A 20,827-nucleotide genomic window follows, 5' to 3' on the forward strand; every position below is an offset into this window, starting at 1 on the left:
GATAGCACTGATGCTTACAGACGCAAAGAGAATGTTGCAAATATTGAGTGAACATGGAATGAAAATAGATAAGGCAAGATTAAATATATACATTATGCATACCTCCTCCCTTTACCCCTTTTCCCCCAAGCTACAGATGTGCTAAGCAGTGGCAGGGGACAGATTTTCTTGGTCCAAGTAGGAATAGTCTTAAAACAGATGATTTCTTTCCCTGCTGTCAAAGACATATATTTAAAGTCATCAGTAGAAAGCCATCAGCAGCTGAGCTAAGAAGTGTGGCTAGGAAATGCTAAGGAAATGTTATTAGGAGTGACCCCTTATTCATCAACGATTTCGTGACCGAGTCTGCAACGCCAGTGTTGGTCCAGACCTAGTCTCTTTGTTCCACTGTAATATCCCTACGAATAATCAGTCTGATTGGAGTTGGAAATGCAGTAAATATCAAGGCGCAATTTAACTAGCAACTGCAAAATACCACATAATCACAGGCGTGGGGGCCTTTTGGCCATAAAAATGCAGACGTTTACCTTGAATGTTGATTGAAACCACCGAGATTTTGTGCCAAATGAAGCTTGAAATGTATCATCCGAACTACAGTGTCCAACAGATAAAAATAGTCCTAAAAGCTTCACCTTTGTATTAAAAAGAGGTTGCAAAAGGGATGGTCCTCTTAAAGCCAGACAATTTGCTCTGTGCCATCTTCATAAAATAATAGCAAAAAACTTTCAGGGTCTTATAATCCAGCCTCTTCACAGTGCAAAAATCCCTGCTTGAGCATTACCTCCAGGCCAGGTTGGAAATATGCTGTCTACCCAGGGCAGACCTCTCACAGGGTCACCGTGGGGAGGATTGGTTCTGTTCCAATGGGAACCAAGGGACTGTGCTCATGGTTGGGTGCCTACAGCCAATGCAAGCCTACCAAGCAAGGTGTCCAGATAATTCAGTCTCCCTTGAGAGGGTGGAAGCATGACTTGGGGAATATAGAATTTTCGTTCCTTTAGGACCCTCTTCTTCTATTTCTTCTATTTCCTGCTGGCAGCTTCGATCTTAATGTTGACTGGTTAAGGTGAAGTGGTGGTGGTCCAGCGTATCTCATTTTCATAATTGCCAGCCTTCTGCAGTTGCAAACTTCTGAACATGCCATAAATCCAGTAGACTGAATGACTCTGGGAGCTCGGCAAAGAGGCTACAGCTTTTCTGTTTCCACTGAGGCCAGGGTTATGAGTAGTAATAAACTCAGCAGTCAAGGTCAGAAACGTGATTATAGGGGGAAATGAGAAGAGGGACAGAGAGAGAGGAAAGCTAGGCCAGAAAAAATGCTCAGCGATCCTTGCTTTGCTGAGTTTTCAAATTCATTAACAACCTCAATTATTCAATTCCTCCATTTTACTCTGTAATTAAACACTGTTACAGACGCTGTATCTACCAAGGGAGGAGTTCAAACGGCCTCCTCTTAGTAAGTGCGCAACTGTGGTCCTTGCGTTGTTAACCCAGAAAAAAAAAGAAAGAAAGAAAAACAACTTAAAAAAAGAAAAGAAAAGAAAAACATGAGTGCATCAACCTCATACCAAATGGTAATTGTAGAGGGACATTATTTTCCTTCTAAATATAGCAAAGATGCCTACAAGGCTTCCAGCATTTTTCTATAATAATTTCTTAAATCAAAAGCATATTTGCCGTTAAGAGGGTGCTTTACCAGAGCTATTTTTTTTCGAATAATTAGACAAGCAAGAAGCCAAAAAAGCAGAAGTGCAATATGTTTCTGGGTGAACGATGGTACTATTATTATTTTGTGTGTGTGCTTATTTCACAAGGTCAAAGAATCCTGGGCTCCTTTTTTAAAAGATTATTATTGTTCAGATGAAGGAATGAAGTAAATATAGCAAAGACGCTGGATGACAGCATTTTGGTAACCAGATTTCTGTTTATTTAAAGCAAAGAGAGAGGGAAGTCACATCCACATAGCCTCCGAAAGAAATGTGATTCAGACACAGGTTGGAGGAAAACAGAACACCAAATTACAACTTTTCTGTGATTGGAACTAGATTTCTCCATACAGAATATTGGAAGGAAACTGTGCGCTAGCGCTTGCCCAGTTTTCTGTCCACTTCTTAATACGTGGCATTATCTTCAGTTTTCCCATACACCTGCCCCTACAGATCGTGGCTTCATAGGGAAAAGGAGTATGCCTTTCACTTCCGTGTCCCGAGAATTAGTTCTTTACCAGACAACTCAGCAGGGACCAAACAAATGTTTGTTTAAAGAATTTGCCAGTGTAGGATGGTATAGTTATGAGTAAATTCTCTTAAATTCCCTTTTACAAACTCATTTCATAGGAAATATGGCCTTGAAAGTGATGAGCAAATCTGCATTATGTAAATAATATGTGTGTGTGTGTGTGTGTACATATTTCACATAGAATAATTCAATCCCAAGAATCAAGCACAGAGCAAGACAGAGATTTTAAGCAATACGAAGGGACTCCTTCTCCTCTGGTAAAGAAAAAAAGTAGGTTTCATCTGCCCAGGAACTGAATCTGTCTTTTCAGTTATCTACAGCCCTCTACGCAGTGGGTCCTCCCTTGCCTGTGTCCACCACAGCCCCTTTAGGTGGGACAGTTGGTTGGCCAAGAGGACCCAAAGCCCTCTGCATGTTCCTTTAAGGTTACCCCACCAGAGCAAGGCTCTGTGGGTCTTCTTGTCCGAAAAGTGACACCCAGGATTCCGGATGTGCTTTGTAAGCTCCAGATTGCTGGGCACTGGCGAGGGAGGGAGAGGTGTTCTTCACTGAGCTGTGGAAGAAAAGAGTGGGGTCACAGAGGCTCTGCTGCACCACTCATGAGACATTTCACGCTAGAGCGGGGGTGTCCCAGCAGCCAGCAGGCAATCGGCGGGGGTCGCTTTAGCTGTGAACTCTAGGATGGCCTCAGTGCCAGGCAAATTCATTGGTGGTTTCTTTGTTTCAAGGAGGACAACAAGGTATGGGAGGAGTTTGTACAGGGCACCCTCCGGAGGCGTGCATTTTACTGAGCCTGTTAAGTGAGAAAAGGACTTTTTGGATCTCTACCCTCAAGAAACGTACAGTTATGTAAGAGAGATGAATTGAAATCACAACTGCGTGTTTGGGGCTAGCCTCTGTCTTGTCAGCATCATATATGGTGGCTTCAGACACTCAAGTCGTGACTGTAATCGGAAGGGCTTGGGTTCAGATGATCGGGTGGGGGAATCGAGGGCTTTGAGCCCCATTAAGAGGTTCCCTGCAGGGTCGTGATTGTCCCCACCCAACCCCCATTCTTTCTCTGGCCACGATCCTATTTCATTGCTAATTGAACTGTCCCTGGGCTCCTTCTCCCTTCACATTGCTTCGGGAAAGAATGGGTCTGCCTTTGCTGAGACAGCACATTTTCCAGACTAGCAAAGAGCCGTCTCCTCCTGAAGAAGCCGCACCTCCCCAAGGGAGAGGGGACAACTTCTTGCCGCAAGGGTGACAATGAGTCCTTCGTCAGCACTGCCCACAGAAGAGAAAAACTGATAAGAGCAGAGCACTAAAAAGAATCTATAACTTGAAGCAGGTCCCGTGCCCTGGTTTGGGCCAACATCCCAGATCCCCTTTCACGTTGGTCTTTGCCCCTGCATGGTCCTTTCTTGTCCTCTACCTCTCGCAACCTGCCCTCTTGGCCTACAGCTTCCAAGAAAAAGCAGTTGCTTGACTTAACTTGCGACTGTTGTGAGAGCACCTTTAAGTAAGTGCAGTGTGTCCCCTCCAACAGAATATTCTGCAGGAGCTCGGCAGCCCTGAAGATATACAATCAATACTTTGCCTGAACCATTGATACCCTTGCCCATCACTTAAATATCATTACAGGAAAGATTTCAACAAGATCACGGCACATTATACTTTAAAGTTTGACTTTAAAGGATGCCTGGGCTTTGCTGAAAGGCATTAGTAATGGAATTCTTTATCTCTGAGCTTAATTTATTCTAAGGAGAATAGGGCCATTATCTTAAATCTATTTTTTTTTTCCCAGCAGAGAAAACAGGCCTCAGAAGTCCAGCACTTATAAAGAAATCATTGTTTAATTACTTTTCTCTTTAACCCTTTGCAAAAGGGAGTGGGAGTGTGGTATTGGAAGATGAATGTGCATTCCGATCGGGAGGCCATTGACAGACTTACAATATGCCTTTTTTTGTTTTTTGGGGTTTTTTGGGTTTTTTGGTCATTTCTATTCCTGGGCTTCTCTGCCTTTCTTACATGTGAGAACCCTGCAGTCAAGTCGTTTGTATAGTTCGGAACCCCCGCTAAATCCACTGCCTCCCTTGATCATTGGTGATGGAGGGGTCTTTGGTTGGAAGACGGCAGGGACGGCTAACCAAAGGAGTCATGTTCTGGTATTAAGCTACTTGGTATACATCAGGCGCAAGTCATGTTCTGATATTAAGCTACTTGGTATGCATCAGGCACACAAGAACCGTGTATTTGCACACATGGGAACAGATATGCTTGCATTTAGCTCCTTGACTCTGGCAGTGGGTCTCCATCGTGCAAAACAACTGGGTGGAAGAGCAGAGAAAATGTTCTACCAACTGACTATTCCTTTTCCAAAGCACTAGCCACCCGGTGATTGACAAGACTCTTCGTTGCTTCCCTCCACCAGCGAATATGCAAAATTGAAGAGTGGTTTCTAACATTGTGGAAGGAGGTTTGTACTCTGGGAGAGTCTCTGAATAGATGCCATATATCTACAACTTCTTCCAGGGCTCCCACTTGCTCATTTTTTTCTGCTCGAATATGTAAAACTCAGCCACGAGGTCTCCGTGATACATTTGGTGGGGGCCAGGTTTGGGGATCACTTGTGAACTAAATCATGTATCCAAGTGTTATAGACCAGGGACAACGGCTTCCCTAGCCCTAGGCTTCGTTGATGTCCCTGTTCAGCCCTTTTCTTGGTAGCACCTTTCCCTACCGCTGCCTCTAGAACCTCAGCCCTAGGATTCTTGTGGTTGGATATGCCAGTTGGTGAGAATGGCGTGGCTTTCCAAGGGCTGAAAGTGATCCGGCTCTGGGGAAGTTTTGTCCTTCAGGGCACTCTTGCAAATTGGCTAGATGGAGGGAGAAAAGCAGGCACCATTGTATTTCCAGGAACGGGAAGCATATCAGTGTTCCACATCTAACTTCTAGCTCCTTCTTTTCCTTTGTCAGGATGACACCTTTTTCCCCCCACCCCTGCTATTATCAGAGATTTTGTGTTTAATAGTTACTGGGTCACATGTTCACAAGTGCAAATAATTGACGACCTCCATCTACTCAGCTGTCTTCATGTCTGCAAGGAGTGAAAGCCTATAAAGAATTCAGACAGGTTCCTGTTTTGATCAGCATTTCCAGGTGATCATCACGCCCAAGTCAAAAAGTCAGTGTACTTCCCAAATTAGAGCCATCTGTATAGGAAATCTCCATTTTACAGGAGCGTAGTGCGTCTGTTGTTTGTGTTTTGTTTTGTTTTGTTTTCCCGCCCTGGTGGGTCAGTTAGTTTGTAATCATCTCTAATTGACTTTCTACCTTCTGTTAGCCTTTATTACCTGACTCGGGGGGAGCTCAGGAACGGGAGAGATTTTCCACCTGCTTTCGAATCCCCTCATCTTATAACATCTCTACTGATGTTAAGGATAAGTAGATTCAGAGGATAGTTGTAAAAGGGAGCCTGGACCGTAGCTATCAGAATCACCGTTTATGCTCGTCTCTACTCCATGTTTTCAGGTGTGTGCTATTTTTTTTTTAAGATTTTATTTATTTATTTGACAGAGAGTAGGCAGAGAGGCAGGCAGAGAGAGGGGGAGGCAGGCTCCCTGCTGAGCAGAGAGCCCGATGCGGGGCTCGATCTCAGGACCCTGAGATCATGACCTGAGCTGAAGGTAGAGGCTTAAACCACTGAGCCACCCAGGCGCCCCTGTATGTGCTATTTTTTTTTAAACATGTAAACACACTGATATAACCCCATACTGACCTTAATTTTGCCAAACAATTTATTTTATTTTATTTGAGAGAGAGAATGAGAGAGAGCATGAGAAGAGGGAGGGTGAGAGGGAGAAGCAGACTCCCTGCCAAGCAGGGAGCCTGATGTGGGACTTGATTCCGGGACTCCAGGATCATGACCTGAGCTGAAGGCAGTCACTTAACCAACTGAGCCACCCAGGTGCCCTGTATGTGCTATTTTTAAAGTTGAATATAAGCTGCAAAGACTCGGGTTAATCATCTTTCTCAACTTACGGCACATTATCACCCATCTAAGAACTCTGTGCTCTAGATATTTCTACCTTTATCCCTGGTCCTCAGACCTATGTCCCTTCCCCTTCCCATAGGTAACTGCTCTATTTGACATATGTCTTTGAATACATGTAAATACATGAACACATGCAAAATATGTAACATTTTCTCTGAATGATTTTAACTTACCTAAAGGACATTGTACTGTGTATATGATTGTTTCTTCTTCCGCCCAGTCCGGCTTTTAAGAACTGTTCATATGTTTAGACCTTTACCCAGTTCTCGTCTCTAATGTCTCTAACTGTATTAACAAGGCTTTATTTAGCTAGGCCCTTTTGATCTCTAAGTTGCCTCTAGTTCCATGCCCTACTTGCATGAACCTATTTGAGAATTCTGCCATTCACACCACCGGATATTTCTGGGTACGTTCGGATACATAATGGCCTTAAGTGTTGCCAGGTGTATTCTAAAGTAACTAATCAGTTTACATCCTTGCCGTTGGTTCTCTGACGTGCCCGTTTCCCGATGTACTCACCGACCTTCGGCATCCCCCGCTTCTCTAATCTTGCTAACCTAATTGATACAGGGCATTCTTTCATTGTTACTTTCATGTTCCTCATTACTACTCAAATATCATCCGGGAGTGCCCGAAATAAAATGCTCGGCTTCATAAGGCAGCTGTTGGAGCTTCCCAGCCTGTGTGAGCGGCAGGCTTCCCAACGACAGTGCTGACCCTGTAGGACTGCAGGGTCTCTGTGGAGTCTGAGCAGCTTGGACAACCCGAGCGTCCCTCCCTCCTCCCATGCAGAGGCAGTGACACCGCCTCCCTGTCCCAGCTGCAGCTCGAGGGGTCCTCCATCGATGGATATGCGCACTCTCGCTTGGTTTAACGTTTCTGCCCAAGTGCCCCACAAGTGCCATCTTATCAGAGGATCAATTTTATATCAGAGGGTCATTAAATTCTTTTTCATGAGAATAAAATGGGCTTCCGCCACTGCATGTTGCACCACCACGCGCCTGAAACTAGAGAGGAAATCAGAGTGGAAGAGATTTAACCAAATTATCCATCTTCAGAAAATAAGCTCCACTGCAAATGTATTTTTGATGTGGCATTGTGCAACACAGAGAGAGGAGAAATAAAAACACGCTAATGGTCCTGTTATACGCGAGCGGGAGGACGTTGTGACTTTAACCCCCTGTGCACGCTGGGCTTCCCTCTCCTTCCCACCAGCTGCCAGGCAGGGATGGGGTGGGAGGAGTTGACCAAGTGCAGGACCCAGGCTGGAAGCTCCAGACGGACCGAGGTCCCATTGATTTGCACAGGTTGTCTTTTTCCAGAATCAGAACACTTGGTGAAGGCTTTTAATGTCCTCTGAGGGTTGGGATACCCGAAGGGGTGGTCGGTCCTGCACTTCGTGCCCTCCCCGCGCTTTCCATGGCTGCCCTACTCACGTGGCAGCCTGGGAAGAACACCCAGAGGTCTCCCTCTCCCGCCGGCTGGGCCTGCGGCCAAATCCCTGCTCTTCCCAATGGGGCCCGGTGCTCAGCAAACCCCGTATGGCCGGTGGGTTCGTTTCGGTGGTGGTGGTAGTGGCGATGGTGATGGTGTTTGCAGTCCATACTCCAGAGATCGTTTTCTTCTGTCAGTCACGTGGGTAGTTCCAAGAGCAGGGGAGAGCGAGGCCGAGGCAGCCTGTGTAGGGGACTTGGGCACAAGACAGACCCCTGGGTCCCTGCTTCCCTGGCCGCTTGCTCCCCAGTGTCTTGCGAGTGCACTTTGGAGGACAAGAAAGAGTCAGCAGCATCCCAGGGAAGCCACAGCAGTACTTACTATAGTGCCCCCTGCTGGCGAGGTGCGGGATTACACGTGATTGGGTTAGGTAGGGCTGAGAACAATTAAAAAAAAAAAAAAAAAGGAAATGTGTTTGGATTAAGACCTAAGGAGTCAAACAATTATACAGACGAGACCTACAGTGCTGGAGATGGCTGGGGGGAAATACTGTGGTCACGCTGCCCCTCGCCCAGGCTCTGAGAAGGTCCTGGAAGCTCAGCCGGCTCATACAGTCTCCCACATGCTGGATGGCGGGTGCTGAAGCCCAGGTGGGGACAGGCCCCACATTCTTCATGCTTTCCCAGGGCATCTGTGCCATTATTCCATCCACTGGGGATGCCCTCAGCTCTGCCTCCGGGATTTTGATGATTTCTCCATTCCAAGTGAATGGCAGAAGTCTTTATTTATTTTTATTTATTTTTAAAAATTTTATATATTTACTTGCCAGAAAGAGAGAGAGAGACAGAGACAGCACAAGCAGGGGGAACAGCAGGCAGAGGGAGAAGCAGGATCCCTGCTGAGCAAGGAGCCCAGTGTGCGGAACGCAGGACTCGATCCCAGGATCCTGGGATCATGACCTGAGCAGAAGGCAGATGCTTAACAGACTGAGCCACCCAGGCATCCCCAGGAGAAGTTTTTAAAACGCGTGCCTGGCCGTGGTTCTGGGGAGGGCACAGGTGCATGGAGCGGAGGTAAAGGAGAGCCGTGAAGCCCGCCTTGGGATCCACAACCTAACCGAACGTTGAGAGACTGACAGAAGCCTCCTGACCAGCTCAGGTGCGCTGGCAGGTGCTGCTGCTCCCTGGGGATCATTCTTCTCCTCGCAGACGAGCGACGAGCCAGTTCTGCCGCGGTTGGCACCGTGTTGGTTTCTCAGATACGCAGCTACCTCGCAGTGGATTAGAGGCCTCGCGGTGGCCTGGAGAACGACCTCCCTGTGATTAATGGAGGCCTTGCCTTTAAAATGGCCCAGCTCCGTTTTTCCATTTGCCATAAGCCATGCATGGGCTATTCAGAGGAAACAAGAATAGAAAAAAACTATTTGCAAGATAAGTAAAGAGAAATGTAATCCCTGAGTGGAATGAAGGGTGCTCTGAAATGAATGGGGGATAATCCCTGTGTTGTCTATTACAAATGCACTTTATTTTTCCATTATCTGGCTATGAGAATGCGCCATTCGCTCTAAGGGACAAAGCTGCTGCAGTGTCTTCTCTTTATGTCGTAGGAAGTGTGTACAGCAAGGGGTGGTCATTGCCTGGGATCTGAGGCCGCCTGGCCAAGGGGGGCAGCTGGGCCATGTGGCCACTGAGACTCCCGACAGAATGAGTTCTGTACCAGGTTCAGGGCAGCTGTAAAAAGGAGGCTTGGGGCAGTGAAAGAACAAATGTCCACCCACCCCCACCTGCTCCAGAGGCTGAAGGACCCAGCGCTCTGTTCACATAGGCTTGCAATAACTAAGAGACTCATAACTCAGTCCCTTGCTCCATCTGAAGCCTGGGACTGATCTGTTTCCTGATCTGGCATTCGGTATCCTTAAAGGGACCGCAGGAAAATTCCAGTGCCTCATGAGACAGCATTGTTTCGTCGGTCCCTTTCCTCTTCCCGCCTCTCCCAGGAGCCTCTCTGCCGCACGTGACAATCTCTGTTCCTGGGAATGACTTTTCAGAAGTTCACTCTCTCCCCGGTGCTGATCTGTTGATTCTTGTAGAAAGCTTTGGAGATCAGCACCCCTCAGATTCCCGGAGAAGAAAAACGCGTTAGGAATGATCTATCTCACACTCTTGGTGGGTAAGACAGCTCCCACGTTAGTACCTAGCACGCTCGAGAGCTCATGTGCTCACCGGTCAGGAAACTATCATAGGAAGGGTGTAAGTTACTGTGCCACTGGCCTGTTTCCATGCTTCGGGGCCTTCCACGGCCAAGTGCACACGTGGAGCCCGCAGGACGCTGCCTGCCCCGACCCCAGCCTGACCGGACAGACGCACCCAGGGCTGCCCTCCTCTTGTTCTTTCAGCTCTTTGGTCTTTTCTTCCCTGGACCATCCCGCGTGCTGCTCTCCCTCCCAAGACCGCCCTTCCCTCCGTGTTGATCGTGGAATCCCAACTTATCCCTCAGAGCTCAGCTGAAGCCTCGCTCTCTGCCGGGGTCCCCCAGCCCCCCCGCCAAGGAGGTCAGGCCATAGCACCCCGTCTTGCAAAACACCTTTTTATTTTCCTTCACATGATTAAAAGTAAAAAATCAGTTGGGTTGTCAGCTGCTTGCTCTGGTCTCCCTACCCTGGAAGGTAACCTCAGGAGGCCGGTCTCACCCCCACGGAGATAGCCCTTTACCGAGTGACTAAAGAAATGAAGACAACCTAGCTTTCTCTAGTTTGTGCATAATCCCTAGTTTCATCACTGCCTTCACTCCCACAGAAGGAAGACAGGAGGGCTGAGGCTCACCAGCGTCTCTCAAAACCACTTTGTCCTGAGGTCGCCCCCTGCCCCAACATGATGGTTTAGATATGGCAACCATGCAAATATGTTTTGTCACACCTCCCAGCTGAACCCAGAGAGATGTCCACTCAGGAGGCTTGTGCCTCATCCTCGTCATTTCCCCCAGCCCATGGTCCCCCGCGGTATCCAAAAGCCCACCCTGAACGCCGAGCCCCATGTGGGTCAGGGTAGCTGCTTACGGAGACCAGCTCTTGCACTTGTGTTGTGTTCTGCCTCCCAAGAACTTAGAGTTTCAGAAACAGAAACTGATTTCGGCAAATACTTCCAGAATATGCTGACCGCATAATGGAAACACAAAACTATGGATGTGAAGGTCCTTATAACATACCTCGTTTAATAATACAATCTCTTTCTCATCGGGAAGAAGCAAGTTTAAGTGCATTTGGAGGTGGGAGATGAAGGTTGTCCAGCTAAGGGAGTTGGATAGAAAGGATGGGAACCTTCCAAGTCCAGGAAAAAACAGATGATTTTTCTAGCAATAACCCAGAGAGCCTGGCCTTAGAGAGGGTCGATCCCACTTCCAGCCCTTCAGGTGGCCGGTTCGCTGGTTCCGTTTAAGGCATGAGCTCAGCAACAAATTAAGTAAAGTGTCCCCAATAAATGCTAATAAGCCCCAAGAGGAAACAGGGGCATTCCCATGCATACCAAATATACTCATTAGCATCCCTGCTATTATGAAGAATAGCAAAATGACCTTGCAATCATTAGAAGCTTAAAATGCTATGACTTAAGTTTAGAGGGACACATATTACATTGTAAAACCTAATTAGTGTTACCTTTGCTAATTGCCGCCTAGCACTAAGCTAGATAAAATAAATCCGTGATGGACGTCCGGGGACATCAGATATAACCCCATCACCAGTTTTAAAGGAAGTGAAATTATAGGGGAAGAGCCATCTGAAAAGATGTTTTGTCTGAATTGTTGTGAGTGGTTTGCGGGAAGTGGGGGAAGCATGTGCAGTCAGTATATTTATTTGTGTGAATCCTAAATGCTGAAATTTTCTCCTGAGAACACTGTTCCTCTCCTGTGTTTCTCTAATGTGAACGCCGGGATGCCAAACAATAGGGGGAAATTACTGTAGCACCAAAATCCTTCCCCAGCATGAAAACAAGTGTTCAGGGATACAGCGAAATTCTCTCTCACAGGCAATCACAAGACTCAGCCCTCTCCCAGGCCAGACCTGCAGCCAGGACGTCAGGCAACCCTCTGTGTTCAGGAGTGGATCTGTCCACTAGATGAACTCTGCTTGGGTCTCTCGTTCACCCTGGAGGAAGATCGGGGAGCACTCGTGTGGGACTGTAAGGAAACTTCAAGCACCTTTCCAGCTCAGGGTCGCTGTGGCCATCGTGCCTGGGACACGAAAGCTCGGGTCAGGTCCTAGTGTCTCTTTACCTTGCAGACAATATCAAAAAGAGTCAAAAAGGTTGTGCCTCCAACCACACCCAGCCTCTGGAAATGCGTGCCTACACAGGCACACACACACACACACACACACACACACACACACACACACAGAGCTGCGCCTTGCTTCCAGCTGTGCTCAACATTCATAATAAGGCTGTGAAAGAGAAATCATTTTCTTAGGGTTGTCGGGTGTTTTTCCTCCTTCAGAATAAATGATAGCTGATTTTTCCAGAAACAAACCTGTCGCTTGTGCCTCTCTCGGGGGCCCTCCTGAGTATGTCCTAAACAGTACAGATTAAAATCAAGTCATAAAGTTTTACAACCAGCAGTGGTCGTAAAGCTAGTTTAGAGCTTTGTGTTCATGCTCGGTTCTGAGGAGGGCGAGGGGTCCTCTGAGGTCCCGCTGCCTCTTCTGGGGCAGGAGCAAAGGAGGGAGACAAAAACAGAGCAGGAAGGCCTCCTTCCGTCCAGGCTTTTAGCTACTTTCAATATCGAGTGTGCGTTTGGAAAAGCAAAATTTCCAAGGCTAAAGATAGCTAGAAAGTCACCAAGAGGCCATTAAGGACCAGGGAGGCTATGCGATTTCCCCCAGGTGCATCCGGACCCCGGCAGGACCAGAACAAGAATTTGGGCCCCTTGGATCCAGGGTTCCATCCCAGAGTTGGAGTTCAAGGAACATGAGGAGCACCCATGGCTCCCAAAGTCGGTGACGCCTTACAGCCCACACTTGCTGACTTCCTGAAGGACATCACACTCCAGCCGTCCTTTTACAGACAGTCTTAGGCCTTCTTAAATAAGATTTTGTTCATGGAGCTTAATTTCCCAAGGATAACAGGGACCTCACTTGGTGTGGGGGCCACTTGTATTCTAGCTGCTGCTGCCCCAGCCTCCGGAGCCTCCCACACTGCCCCGGCTCCGGGAATGGCCCCTCCTGGTGGCCTTTCTTCTTTGACTCAGCTGGTCGGGGCTGGATTCTAGAAGCGAAATTGGCTCGGTGTGATTGCTGGAGTCGGTGCATTTGCCTTGATGATTAGGCCACCTGGCTTCTCTGGGAGAGGCTCCTGTCACTTGCTGCCTGACACTGTTAGTACCAGCAAGACAGATCGGCCGCTGGAGCCGCCCTCCACCTGCCGCCCATGAGACCTCCACGCAGAGACGGCAGGATGTCCTCACAGGGCAGCCCTGAGGGGATACTTCACCTCCCTCTTTCTCCTCCCCTTCGTCCTTCCTCCCACCCCTGCACCCCCATCCTTTGTAACAACCAAAGATTTTTTTTTTAAATGGAGCTGCTGATAATTAAAATTATATCTTTGTTCCACCAATGTATGAAACTCTAGGAAGTCATTATCAGAGTCAGACAGTGATATTTTGATATCCCCGCATCTTTGATACAAAGAATCAAGTTCTAAGGCACGAGAAGCTAGAGTACCACACTCTTTCTTAATCGCCCTTTATAATTTGCGGTGTCTCGGGATGCTTCTCAGATGTTTCCACTGTGGCTTATGTACACTTCAAACCCGTGTGCCGTTAAATGCAGAAGCCAGATACTGAATTAATGAAGGCAGCTTCAAAAGCCCACCTCTCTGGCAGGCTGAGGATCTAAGAGCAGACTCAGAGAGGGTGATGGGGCTTTGAAAAGTACTAAGCACAAACAATAAACTCATTAAATAAAGTCAGCGGAGTGGGCTTGGAACTGGAGTCAGGCTACAAGAGGGGACAGTCTGTGGTGCAACTGACTCAGTCCGGGAGCTGGGGTTTTGGGGTGGGGTGGGGTGGAAGAAGGGGTTGTGTTAGGAACAATCACATGACCCAAACAGAAGCAGCACTAAGGGATGCAGCCAGGAGGAAGCTGGGAGAGCACGGGGCACGGGCAGGCCACCGTGCTGACCGACTGGGGTCGACCAGCACTCCGAGTTGAAACGTGGGGTCGCTGATTCCTCTTCGGCTTCCCTCAGCCGCTTTAGTAACGTCTCAAGAAGGCAGAGCGCTTGAGCAGGGCGTGCAAGGAAGAGAGAAGCTGGCAGAAACTGCTCAGCCGTCAGAATGGATCCCCAGAAGCCCTGTGCATGCGCGTGCGGTCACTCTGTCGAACAGAAGTGGAGCAGGGACTTCTGGAACCCTCAGCGTACCTCTGCACGCAGCCAGGGAGTAGGAGACTGGGGGGCTCAGTCACTACGAAAGGGGGAATTTCTTCATGGGATTCAGCTGACAGCATGTGGGATTATGGTGTCAGACTCCTGCATGGGTTTTCAGAAGTGGATTGGGGAATATGCGGGGAGTTAGACAGTAGGACACAGCAGGGGCGGAAAAAAGGACGGCTTGGCCTTTGGGGCTCCGTGCTTTCCCTCTACACTCCTCCTGCAGAGAACCTGAGGGCCCTTGCTGAATGAGGGCTGGCCCGCTGGGATGGCCACGGCAGACCCTTTCTTGGCCGTCATGGCAGTCAGGGCTGCCCATCCTAGGGACAAGGCACTCTCTGAAGGCTTCTCGGTGAGACCCCTGTTCTCTGCTGTGCCTGCTATGCACCCCATCATTCTCCTGTTTCTGCTCCAACTCCCTCTAATAATTGTGTTTCCGTTTTAATTCAAGAATTTAACTATAGAGATTACACTGACCCTTCCCTCCAGAATGAAAGGACGTGGGATCCTCCACCAGATTTATTTGTGATTGTGGCTGGGGGTTTATTTAAACAAATTTTATTATTCATGACACTGACAATTTATGCGGTGCATGCAATTACAGGCTATGATTGGCTGTCGCAGCTAAGGGCTAAAGTGCCACTTCCTGGGATATGCAAGAAAGAAAGGCAGAGGATATTAGAAAAATAGTCAGTCACAGCAGTATTTTTTTATAAAGTGAGCCCCCCCAAATCCTCATTCAAAAAAAAAAAGCTAATTTAATTTCCCAAATACCCTGTAAAAGATATCTAATTATCCACTCCTAAATTGCTCTCATAATTTTTCCAAAGTTCTCTGTTGTTGGTGCCTTTGTGAGTTCTCCTTGTCTACAAGCGACAGGCTGCCGTTTCAGTGCATGGGTCTCAACACAACCTACTCAAGACGACTCTTCCCAATACTGAGCAAAGTCCTGATGCCTCTTCTGATGTGTTAGCTCACTGAATCACGAGATATTTGAGACCTAAGACTTGAGCTGCTTTCATGTACAGTTGTAGGGGCAACAGAAGGAACTGGCCTCCTTTTAAAAAAAAATTTTTTTTTTTTTTGCTTGTTCTTCGTTCTAAGAGGAAAACTTAAAAAAAAAAAAAAAAAAAAAAAAACCGGTTGGACACCAAATCAGAACAAGTTGTGGTACATCCACACAATGGCATGGTACTGAGCACCAGAAAGGATTGAAGTGCTAACAACGCAACAATGTAGACGAATCTCACAATACCTACGCCAAGTGAAAGGAACCAGCCCCCCAAAGGACTTTCTACTATGCGATTCCATTTTTGTAAAGTCCTAGAAAAGGCAAACCTCTTTTTCAAAACAGAAGGCTGAAAGTTGCTTTCCTGCAGGAGGGCAAAAGGGAGAGATCAGAAAAGTGCATCAGAAAACTTTGGGGACGTTGGGTGTGTTCATCATCCTAGTGGCAGTGATGGCTTCATGGTGAACACATGTCACGACTTTTAACATCGTACACATTAAACACATGCAATTTACTGTATGCTAATTATAGGTCAATAAACCTATCAAAGCAAATACACACCTTTTATTAAGTCCTGGCTCCCCTGTTGACTAAGTATGTAATCTTAACTTCTCTGGACAATAGTTTACTGACCTGCAAAATAGAAATGATAAGGCTTGTCCCACAGGGGTATTAGGACCATCAACATGAGAAAATAACAATCCAGGTGTGTGTGTGTGTGTATGTATACTAATAAATTTGTAAATGGTCTTCATCAACTTGAACCACTGGAGAAGTGAAAGGATTCAAAACAATTGCTCTGGGCCTAGCCTGCTACCAGGAGGAGAGCCGGTACTCTATCTTTGTTTAACTGAAGGGGGACATCTGACACTTAGTAAACCTTGTTTGGCACCACAAAGTCTAAATATTATCTAGTTATTGAACTTCTTTTTTTTTTTTTTGAAGGTTTTATTTATTTATTTGACAGAGACACAGCGAGAGAGGGAACACAGCAGGGGGAGTAGGAGAGGGAGAAACAGGCTTCCCGCTGAGCAGGGAGCCCAATGCAGGGCTCGATCCCAGGACCCTGGGATCATGACCTGAGCTGAATGCAGCTTAATGACTGAGCCACCCAGGTGCCCCTATTCATTGAACTTCTGATAGGGAATCATGGAATCCTGAAAGGGTACGTCTTAGAATAGGAGGGAGGCAAGCGAGTGCAGACACCCCATCCTAGCGTCAGACAGATGAGACAGAATGATGTCTAGCACCCGATTCCGGGCCCCTGGCCCTGTCTTTATAAAGGATGCTTAATGAAGGAGACCGTGGTGACTAGGGTGATGGAGACAAAAGTCCTAGAATATTTGGTGTGCTCCCCCTATGCTCTTCTCCTACGTAGGAACTGATCTGTAGAGAGCCTGTAAGAATCTGATAAGAGCCCTTTAAATTCACAGCACAGCGAAGTGGAATTGAGGTAGGGGCCGAGCTGAGCTCCCTTGCTTGAAAGACTCTTCCAGGCCCCGGTAAGCTCTGAATTGTAAATTGTCTGATACCAGCCTTTGTGGCTGCTGTCTGGATGAGCAGCCCGAACTCTCGGAGTTTTCTCCCCAGCTTCCCAGCAATCAATTCAGCCCACTTGATCGCGTACCTGCCTCACTCCAGCCCGTGCTGTGTGTTTATGTTGCCCTTTGCAGATTCCAAAATACTTTCACGAAGTTATCACATTTAGTCCTCACCTTCGTTCTATGGGGTATGTAGAACAGGCCCTACAGGATTCCGGTTTATGGTTAAAGGAATCGATGCCCTTGTCAGAACAAGATTTGCTCAAGGACCCTCCCTGAGCAGAGGTAAGGGAAGAGTCAGGTCTCTACCTTCTAACCTCTTCCTCCCATCCCCAAGGAGACGAATGACATCACCCTTGGCTAACTCATTCTGAAGGCAACATTATGCCTATTCCCATTTTGCACCTGTGACAGAAAGAAGTAATGTGACTTACAAGGGGTCACACCGTGGCCGAGTAGAGATTGGTCCTGCCAAATGCAGACGTCTTCCACTGTACGAATGTCATCTCCAATATTCGGTTCATTTTAAACATTGTTTCCGCTGCACATGTCATTCTGTGGCCTTTACGTTCTGGACCAAGGTTGGGGAAGCCTTGGGGTATTTGGGGGTGGTGGGGAGGAGAGGGTGAGGAACGTAAACTTGCTCAGTAGACCAGCCCAGATCCCTTCCCCCCTACAAATATGGATGGGCTGTGGAAAAACACCTCCCAAGTTGGTGAAGAATGAGCAGTGACCCTTTTGACTTCACAAATTTGGAAAAAGAACAGCATGGAAGCTAAATCTGGGCAGATAAGAGAGTCCTCCTTGGAAAGCATGCTGACCGTGACTGTCATCAGCAATGCTCCTTACTCCTTAGCCTCCAATCCCCAAAGCATCTCCCCACAGTTCCACGGACAAGACACGCTTGTCTTTTAGTCTTAGAGTGATGAATGCACGCTTGCTCTAATATTCATAGGGTATATTCAATGCTGAACCTGAGCAATTATCAGGAGTTTTGGATAGTCAGACTCTGATGTTGCAGATGACATGATACCTCAATTATCCCAAAGCAACCATTTCCGAACTGCCATCCCTAATTTTGTGCCCAGTTTACCTTGCAGGGACCCCTGCATGCTCCCCTCCACCACTGCCCCCTGCCTTTCCCACATTGTCCCGGAAGGGGAGTCAAGGTGAAGCAGTGTCAGACAGGGAGGCTGATCTCTGGTGTCTGTGCTAACCTCCGATTTTGACTTTCCTGAGCCCACTCAGAACCATTTTCCTCTTTTCTGAATGTTGAAAGTTTCTTTTTCTCCCCCCCGAGGAGACATTTATAAAACTGATCACTCCTGGAATGTGAATTTTCCTGTCAAGGGTGGGACAGAATAAAGAATGTGGCCGTTATTCTCTGCTCATAAAAGAGGCCTCCCTCCAGCTGTTATTCAAAAGACAATCTACGTCCTCCCGGCCTTGGGTCACCCTTCAGACTGGCATTCCCCAGGCAAGGACCAGCCCGATGCTCTGTGCATGGGACCAAGGTGTCCACCGAATGCAGAGCTTGGCTCTCTAGCACAACTGTTCACTAATGGTCTAATTAACTATTGCAAACTTCAGAGGACCCAGCTAACTATAATTGAGAGATCAAGAGAGGCTGCCTGGAGTTAGACATGCATACTAATTACTGAATTATCCAACACCTGTTTTGGAATGTAGCACGGAAACATGGCTGTACTTTAAGGCAGAAGACCTCCAGTTTAAGTTAAAAGTTTGTCTTTAGTGAGCAGAGTGAAGCCCTCTACTGTCCGATGAACCATACACCACTCTTATTGGCACTGGTAGGTGATCAAGCAAGGGCTAAGGGAGTATAAATGAAGGTAGTAAATGAAATATTCATGCACTGAGACCTTGGGAGGGATTCTGAAGGGGAAGACAGGGAATGCTTCAGATGGGTATAAATGACTCTGTTGATATCACGATGGAAGCAATGCTCAGGATTAGTGTATTTCACTATATACTTCCGCATGGACATGGCAGAAGATGTCGCCATATTGAGATTCCCACTCAGAATGTTGCAGATTCCCGCATTCTTTGCTTCCAGCTTCTCCCTCCTTCAGATCCCTGGGTTTGTCCCACCATCGAAAGTGCTTATCATGAAGGACTGTTGATGGGCTAACACCACTTAGCATCTGCATTAAGACCAGGTAGAGTGGGATAGGGGCAAGGATGTCCAACGCACGGTGAGCGGGGGGAGGGTGTGAAAGAGTCAGAATCTCGAGAGAAGAAGAGCAAAAGAGGCAGAGCAGAGAGAGAAGAGAGAGCTCAGACTCCGGGTGAGAAGTGGATTGAGCGTGGAAGAGAAGGAAGTCTCCCATGGTCCCATTCCTCGTGTTTACCGATTTGCTTCCATAATCCATCATCAGTAATCTCAGACAGTGGTGAAATCACGCTTACCCTGTGAGCCCCACAGTTTCTTTGATGGAACATTTGTTGCCAAATAGAACAACGAGACCTCTTTTCAAAGTCCCCAAATACTCTAGAATTACACAAGACAATGGGGCAGGCGTGGGGCCCATAACCTGAGGTAGCTCCTAAGCCAGCTGGCTGTCCTCTGCTCCGTGCTCCAGCTAATTGAAACTGTCTAATTCAGAAAAGAAGGGAGTCCCAGTTTCCACAAGAGAATTAACAAATAAGTCCTAAATAAAAAACGGACTCAGTAGTGCTGGCTTTTTCTCAATTGGAAGAAGAAGGCTTTATAATGGTGATGATGATGATGATGGCCGTGATGGAAATGGTTAATATGATCCTGGGCATTTACCAACAATGCACACAAAACTCAAATAGATCTAAGGTTTCTAGGATTCTAGGGTGATCTGTACTTCAACAGTCTTTCCCAAGAAATTCAATACATTGGATAAAAAATAGATCTGAAATTTTCTCAGAACGTCCATTTCAGGAAACCAGTCTAAGATTTCTACATTGCCATCATTTCTCAAGGAAGGCTGTGCCCATAATGAAGGCAACATGAAAGTGTTCTTGTGGAAAAAAGAAATAATAACTTTAACTGAGGGCACCCATTTAAAATAAAGCACATCAGAGGGGAGGTGGGTTACAGGAAGTAAGGAGTACACTTACCATGAGGAGCACGGAGTCATGTATGGAACTGTTGGATAGCTGTGTTGTACACTTGAAAGTAATATAACTCCGTACGTTAACTGCACTGGAATTAAAAGTAAAAAAAAAAAAAAACAAAAACAAAAAACAAAAAACTTAACAAAAATAATACCAAAGGCAACATGGACATTGCAGAAGATGTCACCATACTGAGGTGCCTTCTGTTTCCCACCATATTTCTACTATGGATCCAAGGACACTTGAAGGTGAATCTTTCCAGACTTGATACGCTTCTGCCTTTGAGATCTTTCTCACTGCTAAGATGTAAAAATGAAGATGTTATGGCTGTCCAAGACTGGAGACTATAGTACCTATGGACGTCAGATTCCTCTCTCATATTCAAGGTCTTAGCGGTCTTTGAAATGACCCTATATCCGACTACATCCAATCTCAGTGTAGATCTTCTGTATTAAGTTTGAGTCCGTGGAAGGGTTTATACATTTAAAAAATAATCTGGGGCACCTGGATGGCTCAGTCTGTTGAGCATCTGCCTTCGGCTCAGGTCATGATTCCAGGGTCTTGGGATGGAGCCCTGTGTCGTGCTCCCTGCTCAGCGGGGAGCTTGCTTCTCGCTCTGCTCCTCCCTCCCCTCTCCCAGGCTCTCTCATGCACAAACTCTCTCTCTCTCTCAAATAAATAAATAAAATCTTTAAAAACTAATAATAATACGCTGACTCAACCTGCTGCCCCTTCACTCCACGTGTATTCCAAAGTAGGGTTGGTTGAATTATCAACTCCAAACACGTTAACTCTGCAAACGTTGTCATGTATTGGTCGTCCAGTTTGAAGCTCTCGCATTGCTAAGCAACCACTTGTCCTCTTGTGTATCTCAGACTCTTACTGACCACTCCACCTCTGTGCTAAAATATGGTTGCTGGGCTTTTCTGGATGACCCTCTCCACTTCATTAGCCTCTCCCGAGAGAGGGCATCATGGCTTTTGAGCTCTCCACAAGCTCGGCAAATCTCTTTATCTCATTTCTGTGGGAATATGCCTCAGAA

The 20,827-nt window shown here is 47.0% G+C and overlaps 1 protein-coding gene across 3 annotated transcripts in view; it reads left to right on the forward strand.

The window, feature by feature from the left end:
* The window catches only part of KIRREL3 (kirre like nephrin family adhesion molecule 3), a gene marked incomplete at both ends in the record, with an annotated part of 532,903 nt that overhangs the window by 87,737 nt on the left and 424,339 nt on the right, over positions 1–20,827 (forward strand). The window lies entirely within an intron of this gene.

Source organism: Martes martes (genome assembly GCF_963455335.1).
Source record: "Martes martes genome assembly, chromosome: 10".
Classification (NCBI taxonomy): Eukaryota; Metazoa; Chordata; class Mammalia; order Carnivora; family Mustelidae; genus Martes; species Martes martes.